This window comes from Pinus tabuliformis, chromosome 3_1, assembly GCF_031772625.1.
Source record: "Pinus tabuliformis cultivar Carrire ecotype Pingquan chromosome 3_1, CPIR1, whole genome shotgun sequence".
Lineage (NCBI taxonomy): Eukaryota > Viridiplantae > Streptophyta > Pinopsida > Pinales > Pinaceae > Pinus > Pinus tabuliformis.
The window spans coordinates 234,023,253-234,038,098 of NC_142301.1; positions in this window are offsets into that span (position 1 = coordinate 234,023,253).

Sequence of the window (14,846 nt, forward strand, 5' to 3'; positions counted from 1 at the left end):
ATTATTGTTTTTTGTGATGTAATTATTATTTTTAATTGAAATTTGGAGATAATAAAGTAAAATTTTGTGTTTTCTTTTGGATATATTTTCCAGTTAAATTTGTCCATAGTTTGATAAGAATTTTGATAAGAATTACTAATTTTATGTGTAAAAAAATTTGTGTGGTAGAGATTTATATATTAAATTTATTTTTACAAATTTTAAACAACAACATTTGTGATCTCACCCAAATGTATTTCATCTTATTTCTAAAAAAAATAAAAATAAAAAAAACTAAAACATAATTATTAATTAGAACAAAATTCATTGATTAAAGCAGTAACATTGTTACCACTTGGCTCTTGTTTTATTTTAATCATCATCATATTTCTTTTATTGAAAATTGGTACATAAATCTCTATTTTTTTTGTTACAAATATCAATAATATAATTAAGAATTAAAGATATTGACATATTTTCTTCATTTATTTTTAATAATAATTTTCTTTCTCTAAACTATATTTAAACCTGGTTTAAAATTTCACATTTATATATTATAAATTACTTTGTTTAAAATTTCACATTTATATATTATAAATTCATATAAATTCACTATATGACTTTTTAGTAAGCCCGTATTAAATTAATATGTAAATTTAAAACCTAACTTTGAAACATGCCTGTGCTTATGTAACGTTCTCCCCATTCCCATTCTCATCACCACCATACGTATTCGCACTGAGCCGGGAATACTCTAGCCCTGGGAATACCCGTTTATTAACATTTTAGCCCAGGAATGTAAATCGGTGGACTAGGTTCTCCAAGCCAAGAAGGCTAACCATATCATATTTCAACCGAGGCCAATATAAATTAAATGATTAGCCAATAGGCAAATGAGGGGTATCCAATTTGCATCTCAATGTTATTCATTTACTACTTATTGCAGATGAGAGCTCCGTTGCTATTTAATTAATAGAAAGTCGACCTGAATAATCGTTGTTATTTATGGGCCTTTTTAATGAAATAAACTAATATAAAATAAATTATTAAACTATTTTTAATGTTGATATTAAATTATTGATATAGTGTTAATAAATATTAATGATGTTATTATTAATTGGGATTGTTTTGGATGGTTGGAGGAAGGAATGGAATTTTCTTCATCGAGGTTTAATTTTTGCAAATGACATAATAGATGTTGCCATTATTAATTTAATTATTTATAATTTTTAGGTGGATGGTAGGGATTTAACCTCCATGGAATATTTTAGAATATTGATATTAGTATAAACAAATCATATGCCATATGCCGTTTTTACTCACACTTTCTCACTTGTCATGGATCCCAGCAAGGATGTGAGGAGATGGTCACTGTGCCGACCCAACTTCCAATGCACCATTATGGAAATGGGATCAAATTTTTCACTTTTTTTCCCTCTTCCAAAATTCAAAGCAACTACCACCATTGCATCTGTCTCATCAAGACCTTTCCGGTGACATAATTTTGCCTCATTCGGGTTTTGGAACCAAAAATTATGGTTCATTAAATTTTGGGCTATTAGGTCTGGTCACATCATCTTCACCTTTTACATGGCACCCATGTGACTCTCCCGTGACTACCAAATTCATAGTCATCTCATCACCACATGTTAGCTTTGTCCCCTCTATCAACTCATTTATGACTTCCCATTACTTATGAGACCCAACATATATATTGTTGCATTACAATGCCACGATCTCTGTTACATAGGTACTGGGCCCGCAATGCCACCTCACCATGGAAATAAAATCTCGACAAATTTTCCTTGAGTTTCTCTTGGAAAATGTCTAGGGTGCCTCACGCAGAATCTGTCGAGGTTACGTGTCAGTCTGAACATTTAATCATATACCTAGCATAAAGGATAAGCATTCCCCTTTGCTTATGCATAGGGTTATTATCATCACACAACTCCCCATCCCACTGAACAAGCCCCATGTGTTCCATGTCACCCCGGGATTAAAATCTTGGGACTTTCTTCCATGCCCTCCTTCCAAAAAACCTAGGGTCCAGGGTTCGAGGTGACATCACTAGTCCCAAAATGTCATGGTGACATCATCCTTTGTCTTGCCCTCCCCACATCAAGTGCCACATAATTATTTCTTCCACTTGAGGCTCTAAGCCCCTTACAAATTTCATAATTTTCATCATATGGAAAATGTGGCATTTACCATAGTCTTTCGCCAAGCATTGACATCGGCCTCACTGCCACATCAGTCAGGGACCAAAATATGGGCTTTAAGCCCCAAAACTGCTCTCGGGGGATCTCGCGCCCAACAGGCCCCCAACACAAACAACGTGACTCGCCCTCGAGTCACTCTGTAGGTGCAGAGATCTTAGCACGAAGACCTCCCATATCTGTTTGGATCGCTACAACTTCGGTTGTGCACTAAGTGGTTGCCTGCTGGGTTGCCTGCAGTTGCGTGAGCTTTCATTCAATGGAGGCTGTAATTGTGTAAGCCTCATCGATCCATGGTTGTGGGCATGCTTTTAAGACTGCTTCCTTATGCCGAGTGGCATCCACCTGTTCCTTGAGCGGCTTTGCCTCCTCCATCCTTGCAAGCCTCTGTGTAAGGGCAATCGTCTGCACAATCCCTTTCACTTCATCATACTTCTATTGAAGCTTGCACACCTCTGTCTCTAGGCACTCTACATTTGTGTCCTCCTACAAGGTGGTCAGGACCTCGAATGACTGTTCAAACAGTTGCATGCAGTTTGCCACTGCACTGTCAATTGCCGTTGTTGCTATTGTAACAGCAGTGGTTTGTTGTTCCCTAATTTCCGACAGAGTTGAAGGCTAAGCCTTCAACTGCAGTTCTACGATCTGCAAGTTCAACTTCAGCTAAACCCTGGCCATCTCTTATCTAGTGTCATGCACCCCATGTGGCCAATTTGTGGACGCATGCCTTCATCAGTTATTCTACCTGAATGTCCAACTCTGGGACCATCCGGCAGGCTTCCATTACAACCTGCAGTATCTACCTGTTCTACTCCACTGCCTCATTGCACTGTAGGCCCAACTGCTCAATGTTGATGCGCTGCTCACTCATCACCTGCAGTGCCCGACTCTCCCTAGCTCGAAGTTCCGCGATGACTCCATCATATAAGAGATAGAGCGTCTTCCAAGGAAGCGCGACCATATTTAATCCAACCCCTTTCAAAATGTTGACCGTGGCCCTGTCGGCCTCCTTTTTTGTGGCAAGTGCCCCATCTGGTAGCAGTATCATGTTGGTCACCCTTGTGCACAACATTTCCTCAACAGCCGAAGTGTAAGCCTCATCGATCCATGGTTGTGGGCATGCTTTTAAGACTGCTTCCTTATGCCGAGTGGCATCCACCTGTTCCTTGAGCGGCTTTGCCTCCTCCATCCTTGCAAGCCTCTGTGTAAGGGCAATCGTCTGCACAGTCCCTTTCACTTCATGATACTTCTATTGAAGCTTGCACACCTCTGTCTCTAGGCACTCTACATTTGTGTCCTCCTACAAGGTGGTTAGGACCTCGAATGACTGTTCAAACAGTTGCATGCAGTTTGCCGTTGCACTGTCAATTGCCGTTGTTGCTATTGTAACAACAGTGGTTTGTTGTTCCCTAATTTCCGACAGAGTTGAAGGCTAAGCCTTCAACTGCAGTTCTACGATCTGCAAGTTCAGCTTCAACTAAACCCTGGCCATCTCTCATCTAGTGTCGTGCACCCCTGTGGCCAATTTGTGGACGCATGCCTTCATCAGTTCTTCTACCTGAATGTCCAACTCTGGGACCATTCGGTAGGGTTCCTTTACAACCTGCAGTATCTACCTATTCTACTCCACTGCCTCATTGCACTGTAGGCCCAACTGCTCAATGTTGATGCGCTGCTCACTCATCACCTGCAGTGCCCGACTCTCCCTAGCTCGAAGTTCCGCGATGACTCCATCATATAAGAGATAGAGCGTCTTCCAAGGAAGCGCGACCATATTTAATCCAACCCCTTTCAAAATGTTGACCGTGGCCCTGTCGGCCTCCTTTTTTTGTGGCAAGTGCCCCATCTGGTAGCAGTATCATGTTGGTCACCCTTGTGCACAACATTTCCTCAACAGCCGAAGTGTCGATCACGAGGCTGGTGGACACTATGCTAGCCTGTGGAGTGCGTCCCGCAACTCCTGTAACTTTGTCCTGAGAGCCCCTAATACTAGCTATTGTTGTTCTTCAAATTGTTGGAGGGCCTCCGCAGTGACATCCCTCACTGTTTCGCCGATGTCACGCAAATCCCCCTTAATGAGGGTGATTGGGTCAAAAGACGTTTTGGATGCCTTAGTATGGTAAATCATGCCACATCTTCGTAGGGTCCTTCTGTAGAGCCTCTAACTTACACCTCATCATCCACTATTACCTACTGTTTTTCATCACTTACCTCTCTCTTTTGCCTCATTTTCATTGTAAAACCACCCAGATCATTACATTAGATGTCATTAAGCATGATCAAGTGAGCTTTGCTAATGTGTGACTATTTTGTTTAGATTTTGACATATTTACAGGCATTCCGCAGCCATCTGCTGATTCCGCAGCCATCTGATGATCCTGCAGCCTTTTTGTTAATCTCAAGGTTCCACGTGTCATTTTGCCAAACCAGCCACATGGGTACTTAGGAATCAAGGTGCTCGAGGTTCCTGTGCTATTTGTTCATCCATCCACGTCATCTGTACCTCCGGTCAACGAGGGTCAAGTTACGGTCAACAAAGGCATCTTAACGGTGATACGTAAGCTGTTGGGTCACGTCAGTTCAAACGGTGATTTGTCCGTGTTACGCAGGTTGTGGGGGACATAATCCAACTCTGGATTCAATGGCCATAACGACCAGAACCTCCAGCTCATCCACGCAGGCTTATGACGTGTTATTGAACCTTAATTACGCATGACAGTTAGTTTATTTTTCAGTTTTAGCTGTACGCATTAGGCCATCTTTCAGATGCCTATAAAAACTTGCGTCTTCGTACGCTTATGTTACTTTTTAGTTGCTGTGTTTTATGAACTTGTTATAAACAATGTAAACTTTGAAATGGGAACTATAAACTCAAAACAAGAACTCTGGCCCAAAAACCCCAAAAAAACCACAAAAACAGTGCTCAAAACGAAAAGTGTGTATACTGGAACGATGTTTTTTTTTTTTAGGTGTCAATTTTGCGGTTGTTTTAAAAATGGCAGCGACTACGAAATTTTCCTGCAAAATATAGCTTCAGAAAAAAAGTGTTGATACTGGAAAATGATTTTTTTTTTAGGGTCAATTTTCATACTTTTTAAACAATGCTAATAAAACCAATTTTTTATGTCTCAAACAAAGTTAACTTTTAAGGAAAAACACATTAATGTTTCTGGTAGAATATCATTTTTCTTTCTTAAGTATAAATTTAACATGTTTTCAACCACAAAACTAAAAAAACATGACATTATGAACAAATTATTTCACTGAATGAATTCAAAAGTCTTTATTTGTACACTGAATAAAAGAGACATTATATCTCTAATTTGATATTGCATTGTAGATATTTAAACAATAAGATTTATCATACTTAAGACATAATCCAACAACATAAAAATGCTTCATAACTTCTCATTTAACAAAATATGGAAAACATCCATTTTATTTGAAGATACGATGCATACATCAGTTATATAAACTGTCTTAAACAATTATTCAAAATCACTCATATTTTCTTGCACACCATCAGAATTCACATCTTCAGATGAGTGACTGGATGCTGACGAAGATGTTCCATATTCTTCTCTGTCATCAACTAGTGCCCCATCTGAGTCCACATGCATGCCCAAGATTCCAGGTTTCAAAAGTCTTCTAGATCTACGACTGGTTTCAGCAGAGTCCCATGTCAACACTGTTCCTTCTGGTAACAACCTTTTCAGAATCTCTGTCGTCTTGAAGCGAAGAGTTCCTCTCTTTGTTAAATTGAAGTCATAAACAAGTATGTCAACATCCTTCAATTGTAATATGTCTGTGCGGCGGCGATTTATATTTGTACCCTTTCTTTTTCTTTTTCCACCATTTTTTTTGTCAACTACCATCTCTGGCTTATACACACCATTGAATGGGTGTGTATTTGTGGCATACCAATGTACTTCAACACGTGCAACATCCTCATTTTCTGTAAAGACCTTTAAAACTTTAGCAACCCAAAATGGATAGCCATTGGGATCTCCATCTGCTAGCACTGCAATCATGCAACCCTCCTTAATATCCTGTACTGAACCCCTATAAAGGTCTTCCATGGCTTCACGTTGTGCACGAGATCTTCTGGAACCTATATACATCTCTCTTTCCTCTGCCTGTGAAGAATTAATAATACCCTGAGATTGTTGTTGTTCAACAATGTTTACTTCCTCATGTTCATTCGACACATTTTGTGGCCAAATAAATGGATTTTTCAAAGGTATATCTTCATTTATTGTTGTCGAAATGAGATCACTTTGATTATTGAAAAACGACTCCCACCAAACTGAATCAGCAATGTCAAAGTACTCATATGTATATCTAATACATTTTTTAATTTCTTCCAGGCAATCAGAATAATTTATAGCCCTGTTCTGTCTACGTGCATTCTGAACTTCACCAACTGATTGTAATGACAATATTTTTGATGCAAATATTGGATGATCTGGAATGAACTTCAAAAATTGCAATCCTGATGACGGTGCCCACTCTGTAGTAGTTGAATACTTCTTGCCCCATATTAGTGTTTTCCCATCAATTTTTTTGATACGAAATTGATGTTGGAAGCTAATGTCATTAAGTTGTTCAATGCATTTCCCCTCACCATATGATCCCAGAATAAACCTTCGCATGTCAACAGTTTCTTCCAACACTTCAAAAGCAGGCTCTGGCATGTATGATTTCTTAATACATTCAATTAGTGATGGCAAGCTCCCAACTTCCTTCCTCCTCAATGTGACTGAAAAATGACTGAACATCTGATCAATATGGTCATGAGTGTGCCCAACAAGAAGGAAACCAACCTTTACCTTTTGAAAAATTCTCAATTCAACAAGCATGTTCAGATACCCAAAAACAATCTGATTTTTGTTTTCATGGCAAGTGTTGTCCAATTGTAGATACAAAACTTCAGGAAGATTACCAGACCAATGAGAAATGACATCATGAATTATGGTTATGGTCAGATTTGCATCATTATGAATATTTGGAGCTGTGAAGTACACCCTTGGCAACATTTTCCCATTGAAGACCATACAACCGACCAAGTGAAACTGAATAAAATTTTTCTCTTGTAGATTTTTGGGTGTGCGAACAAAATGTGGTAAAAGTGTTTTCTTCTGGTCCATACCATCAATTATCAAACCCAAATATTTATTTGGATTATCATAACACTTCTTTCGATGCTTGTACAACTTCTTCCTTTCATTTGTTTGTTGTTCGCGATGCTCCTGAAGTTCTTTGACAATTAAATCTACACAACATAAAAGAAATTCATTAAGAAATATGTTTTCATAGTTGATGACTATACAATTTTAAAAGTAAATGTTATGAACACTTACCTCTTTCTGAGCCTTCACATTTGTCCCTTTTTGATTTAAGAGAAGCACATGTACTGCAAATCCCCATCCTTGTCTTCTTAGGAATACGAACATTATTGAATTCTTTCTTCCATAGCTTCACAAAATATTGATATGTAATAAAGTGGCCCTGTCCCTCAGCACTTTCTGCATATTCTTTGTATAAGTTGTAGATTTCTCGTCTTGAAAAATTATCTGGAATATGTATTGTCTCTCTATTTGGCATACACTCTCCATGCTTTGAAAAGAAATATTTCATCCATGACATTGCAGTATTTGATAATGGCCCAAACTGTCTTTTATAACGTACTTCTGAATAAAATGTGGGATCCTTTTCCAAATTTTCTTGAATTCTCGAGAGACGAAAATTCCCAAGTGAATGAAACATTTTGAAAGCTTTTCTACACAATAAAAAATTCCTAATATGATAATCATAACCTGACAATGTAGATTGCATGCAGCCAACTAAATATGAGTTTTGCATGCTTTTATTCATTGACAAATATCTCTTCCTGCTTTCTAATGCAAATGTGAAATCCATATGTTTCAAGCAATTTTTTTGGCAACATTCACTTGAAATGAGAGCGCTGATAGAACTTCTTCTCGTCAGATATTCTGCTCTACCCCTTGTATAACTAGAATAGCTTGCATTGATACGAAAAGGTCTACTCCTACTCCTTGATACAATATTTCTTGGCAACATCTCCATCATTGGATCTTCATTTTTATAAGGACTTTCATCATTAAGAGGAACGCTATCCACACTATGATCTGCTCTGATTTTCAAATTTTGACTGAGAGGATACTCTTCATCTTCCCCTTCTTCAGTGCTACTATCATAGTCCTTAGAATTCAGACTAAATGGAAAATCTGACTCGATGTTTAATGGATATTCTTCCTCATGTACATTGTCAGTGCTGCTCTCATAGTCCATAGAATTAGGACTATGTTGAAAATGTGGCTGTTTACTTATTGAAGATGCTACATCCTGTCCTTTGTCACTGCTACCTTTATACTGATTAGAATTAGGACAAACTGCATCATCCTGTTCTTCATCACTGTTGCTCTCATAGTCCTTAGAATCAGGACTAAGAGGACATTGTGATACTCCAATGTTTTGAGAATCATCATCCTGCGCTTCATCACCGCTGCTCTCATAGTCCTTAGAATCAGGACTAAGAGGACATTGTGATACTCCAATCTTTTGAAAATCATCATCCCGTGCTTCATCACCGCTGCTCTCATAGTCCTTAGAATTAGGACTAAGAGTACATTGTGATAATCCAATCTTTTGAAAATCATCATCCCGCGCTTCATCACCGCTGCTCTCATAGTCCTTAGAATTAGGAGTAAGAGGACATTGTGATACTCCAATCTTTTGAAAATCATCATCCCGCGCTTCATCACCGCTGCTCTCATAGTCCATAGAATTAGGACTAAGAGGACATTGTGATACTCCAATCTTTTGAAAATTATCATCTCGCGCTTCATCACCGCTGCTCTCATAGTCCTTAAGGCTTAGAATCAGGACTAACTGGACACTATGACAATCCATACTTTTGAAATTCATCATCATGCTCATCATCACTACTGCTCTCATAGTCCTTAGAATTAGGACTAAGTGGACACTTTGACACTCCATTATTTTGAAATTTTCCATCATGCACGTCAAAACTGCTGCTCTCATAGTCTTCAGAATTAGGACTAAGTGGACATCGTGACCCTCCATTCTTTTGAACTTCACCATCACATTCTTCAAAACTGCTACTCTCATAGTCCTCAGAATTAGGACTAAGTGGACATTGTGACACCCCATTCTTTTGAACTTCACCATCATGCTCCTCATCACCGCTGCTTTCATAGTCCTTAGAATTTGGACTAAGTGGAATCTGTGACTCTTTAAATTCTCCATCCCCTCTTTCATCAGTGTTGCTCTCGTAGTCCTTAGAATCGGGACTAAGTGGAAGAATTGACTTTCTATTCATAGTGGAAGGATTCCCACTATATTCATCAATATGAATAGAGTTGTTACGCGATGAAGATGTTGATGGTGTATAAACCGAAACTTCACCATCAGAGCAATCCATCACTTTCAAATAGAAAATGTTGAATGACACAAATGGAGTCTCCTGAGAGTATTATATAGCTTAAAGAATGAAATATTCCCTCCAAAGTTATTCCCTCCAAAAATTTTCGCGAAAATATTTCCCTCCAAAAGTTTGTTAGATTTATTTACCTTTATTATTTTATTCTACAATTGATTGAAAAACATAAACTAATTTATTTTTATGAAATAAATCACTAAAATTCAAATTGTAAATCACAACTTGTACATTAATTATTCTAATAGTTAAAGTATATCATATTTACTTAACAATTTCTATTTTTTCTAATTTTTATAATATATTCTCAAACATATTAATCCCACATTCAATCCGTTGTAAAACAACTCTACAATATTCTCTCTATAATAATGTAAAACAAATTATCCCACATTAATCGTATGGAAAAACATCTTCGTAATTTCACTTATATAATAAATTTCGCTATCACTATTACTCGCCTCACATCTAGGTTTTCTGAAATTCCTTGAAAGACTCGTGAATTTGTGGAGCAGCGATATTGCTATCAACAATATATACAACGAATAATTGTCGCAATTGAAAGGCAAGTACAATTATTTTTTCGAAATTTTCATATTAAATTACGTTAATGAAAAATATATATTTTTTTAAATTAAAAAATTTTCCAAGCCAATTTTTTTTTTTTATACCACATGGTGAATCGGTAACTGTCTAGCCTAATCTTGCTATTTACCCCACCCCGCCCGCCACACCTCCCCCCTTCTCCAACCCCTGCCCCCCTAACTCCCTCCCCCCCCCATTTTTTAATTAAAAAAAAAAAAAATTTCCAACCCCACCCGGCATCCGCCCCCACCCCGGCCAAAAAAAATTTCCAACCCTACCCCACCCCGGCCCCCTGCCCATCCCACACCCCACCCCGGGCCCACCCGGCACCGGGCCGACCCCTAGGTCCCCCGCCCGGGCCGCCACGTCCCCCTCCCCCTCCGGCCCCACGGGCCGCCCCGACCCCCCTCCCCCCGCCCGGCACACCCCCCCACCCCTGCCCCTCCGACCCCCGGGCCGCCCCACCCTCTCCCTCCCACCGGGCCGCCCCACCCTCTCCCCCGCCCGAGCCGCCCACTCCACCCCCCGCCCGGGCCGCCACACCCCCGCCCGCTCACCCCTCCCCATCCCCCTCCCTCCCCCGCCCGGCCATCCCCCCTCCCCCTCCCCCCTCCCCCCATCTCCCGCCCCTCCCCCCTCCCCATCCCCCTCTCCCGCTCTCCCACCCCTCCCCCCTCCCCATCCCCCTCCCCCTCACCCACCCCGCCCACCCCGCCCAGCCCACCCCGCCCACCCCGCCCACCCCGCCCACCATTTTTTAGGAAAATGGCATCAAGAAAAATTTCTGTGAATCTTTCTGGAGCAAGGAGTCTTAAAGGTGTATCTTCAAAAAACGTTGGTGAACAAACTCCACCTGAGCTCATACCTACAAATATGTCAACTGCTTTAAGTGATAAGAAGCTAATCTCAGATTGGAAAAGTTCAAAAGAGGTGAAATTTCCATCAAGAGCTTGGTATGTGAAAGAAAGAGAGAGCACAACTGTGAATATATATCTATACATTGATACACACAATAATAATGATAATTTGGAGGTGATGGGAAAAGTCATAGATATGTGTTCGGTACCAAACACTGAAGTTGTTTACGTACTTACAAAAACTGCCAAGTCACATCAAAGGATTAAATACCGACTATCATATTCATTATATGATAGCAGAGAGGTATCTACAAAGTTGTGTAAACAAATCATAAATGATATGACACAAAACACGGTAAGTACTGTTATTTGTATTTTTATTTTGCGTTTTGAAAATGTCTCGCTATATTTTTTAACTTTGATTATATTAACATATGATATTTTGTTTGGCAGAATTTGGTTGAAAGCTGTTCAATTATGGTGGGAGGCATTCATTACATAGAGAATGATATCATGAATGTTGTCAGCCATTTTTACTCAGTGTCAGAGGAAGATATGCAAAACATGGAAAATGTAGTAATTGATGATGCTACAAAACTACATCCAAAGAATCAGAAAAAAAGGCCTCTGGTGGATAAATCTAGCAAGGGTAAACAAGTTACTTTTGAGGACGATGAAGTTGACAATGAAGCATATGTTGCCATTACTGAAGATGACATTGAAATTGTGGAAGGTCGTAAAAGACCAAAAGTAACAATGGCCAAGAATAGATCTCTTCAGAATGTTAAGACGAAAAAAAGTAGAGTTGAAGATCTTGAAGTAGTCATTACCAGCAGTCAAGAACCTAGTGAAACTTCAAAAGAAAGCAAAGAAATCATTACACCAGGAGCTGATTTAGGTGATGGCATTATCAAAACAAAACAAAATGCCATTCGACAGAATTTGACAAAGAGAAACTTAGTTGATGGTGGTCGTACATTTCAGTTAAATGTGACACAAACCTATAAGGCAAGTGAAGGACAATGCCAATATCAAGTCAGAAAGCCGCATCATCTGCATGTTCACAACTTGAAGACATTGATGAGGTACAATCCATATGCTCATGTGGTTAGTTATGTGCTTCTTGTTGATCCACTTCAAGTTCCCAACAAAGAAGCATTTGATAAGTCAAAATGTTTTGAATACAATTATTATGTGCTTGGGGGGAACCATTCTGTTGAAGCTCAAAGACAATTGATGGAGGAATATCCTAATAACCCATGTTTTGAAACGATGAAATGTATCATTTATGCTGGTTTAAATGAAACAGAAGCAAAGCTAGTGGCATGGGATCATAATTCAGATAATGAATATAGGATGTCTATGACTTTGGTCCAAAAGGTTAGATTTATTCATAGTGAATTCCTAGAAAAATGTGGTGGGGATAAGATCAATATTACTACAGATTTCCGAAAGGAATGTTGTATGGAAATAGGCTATCAAATTGAAGATAAAGGCAATTCAAAAAATGGAAAAGACAACAGATCTAGCGATTTATTCAGAGGTGTTGATAACATTTTCCAATTGGCATTTAGAACTGGAGATATTTGGAATTTGATTGATGACATTTTTAGCATGTGGGAAGACATTGGCATTAAAAACCAGAAGGTCAGAAAGTCTAAGCCATTGATATGTAGCAACAATAAATCAGCGCCTGAACTGAAGCAACTTCCAGACGATATGACCATCACGCCTTGGAGGGCGATGCAAGGAGTGAAAGATGAAAAAATTGTCAAAACAATATTATCTCGTGTGAAGTCGGGGGAATTATCATTGGAAGAAATGTCTGAAGAATTTCAAAAGTAAGTTTGCTGAATTATTTTTACTTATTTCCAGGATTATAGTTATCTTTTAACTAAAACATGTTGTTATTGGTAGTATTTGTTATACATATCAGTATATTAACTTTTTCTTACTTTATCTATGCAGTCACAAAGTTTACATGAAAATTCAGGAACAAATGGTTAAATTGTTGAATGAAGATAGTTGAGATGATGTTGTACGCAACTATCCAGATTCAAGTTCTACATCAACATTGAAAGCTTTTTATCTTGCATTTAAAAAGGTAACTTGATTTATACATTCAGTTTTAATCATCTGTGTACTATTTTTAATTTAAATTAAAACTTACACATACACTTGTTTGTTTGGTAAAAGATGAAGAAAGAAGATAATGGAGCACCAGACAGTTTCAAGACTTTTATTGAAAAAATAAAGATTGAAAGACTGAGAAAGCAACGTATTAAGAATGTTGAACTTGATCCAACTCTTAATCATTTCATTTGGAATGGGCTAGACACTATTCAATATCAAGTAATACAAGGCGACTGTGAAGACATTGCGAAACTCATACCAAAAAGGGATTATGCCCTCGTTATTGCAGATATTCCCCATGGTTTCAATATTCCAAACATTTGCTATGATAATGACCCTTATACTTATCAAGCTTTTAATAAAGTGGTGGCGGGATTTAAGGAAGTGACGTCATCACCATTATGGAGATTTGTGACATTTCATTCAGACACACAGTTGGCAATGTTATTGTCAAGCTTCAAGGGGAAAACAAATTCAAGGATGCAGCTTACATGGTAAGATGTTTAAAGGTATATTTGATTAATGTTGAAAAATTAATTTATGTACAAGTTAATTGAACTTTTACTATTTTATGTTACAGGCAAAAGTCAAATCTTCTTGACAATGAAGATCAACAATTTATAAATGACTGTGAGTTTATTCATATTGATAGTTGGGCAAAAGATGATAGCCATATGTCTATGATTTTTAATCGGGTGGACAAAAAGAGTCATAGCCAAATACTGACTTATGATGCTGTTGTGAGAAAACTAACATATGAAGACAAAGAAATGAAAGGAGAGATAGTTAAAATTTATCAGAAACCACAATTATTGATTAACTATCTTATTGACATATGTTCAAATGAAGGAGATTGGGTTCTGGATTTATTTTCTGGCTCAGGTACGTTTTGCCACATGGAATTGAATTTCAATATGTTCTTTTTTTTTAATTAATATGTCATTGTACTAATTTACTTCATTATTTTTTTGTGCTTGATAATTAGGTACAACACTAGCATGCTGCCTTCAAAAAGGAAGAAATTGCATTGCAATTGAGAAAGATCCATTACAATGCAATTTCATTTAGCAAAGAATTAATGCTCTTCAATTTCTTCCAGATGCAATGCAAGAAATTGGGTTGAAGAAAGGGGACTTTAGTGAATCACGTGTGGCAAAAAAGGAAAAGGAACCCCAACCACCATTACATGGAATGTATGGAAAGACACATATTGGGGGATTTGCAGACATGAAAGACCCATTAGAAGAGGAAAATGAGCAAAATGAAACAGAAAATATTGTGGAAGAGGACAATGATGAAACTCTAGAGGACGAAGAGTTTGGATTACGTGACATTCTTGATTAAATTTAAGTTATGCTTGTAACTCAAGCTTTGCAATGTTTTGACTTTGACATTTTATGAGAAGAATAAACACTCAATTAGGGTTGTTATACGTTCAATATTGGTAATATGTGATTTTTGCATTGATTTTTAAGTTAATCATTTTTTTTCTGAAAAAAAAGTAGTTATTATTATCTTTTTGACATGAAATTCATAAAAAAAACTATTATTTGACCATTTTTAGTTAATATTTTTGTATAAAAATTGTGATTTTGA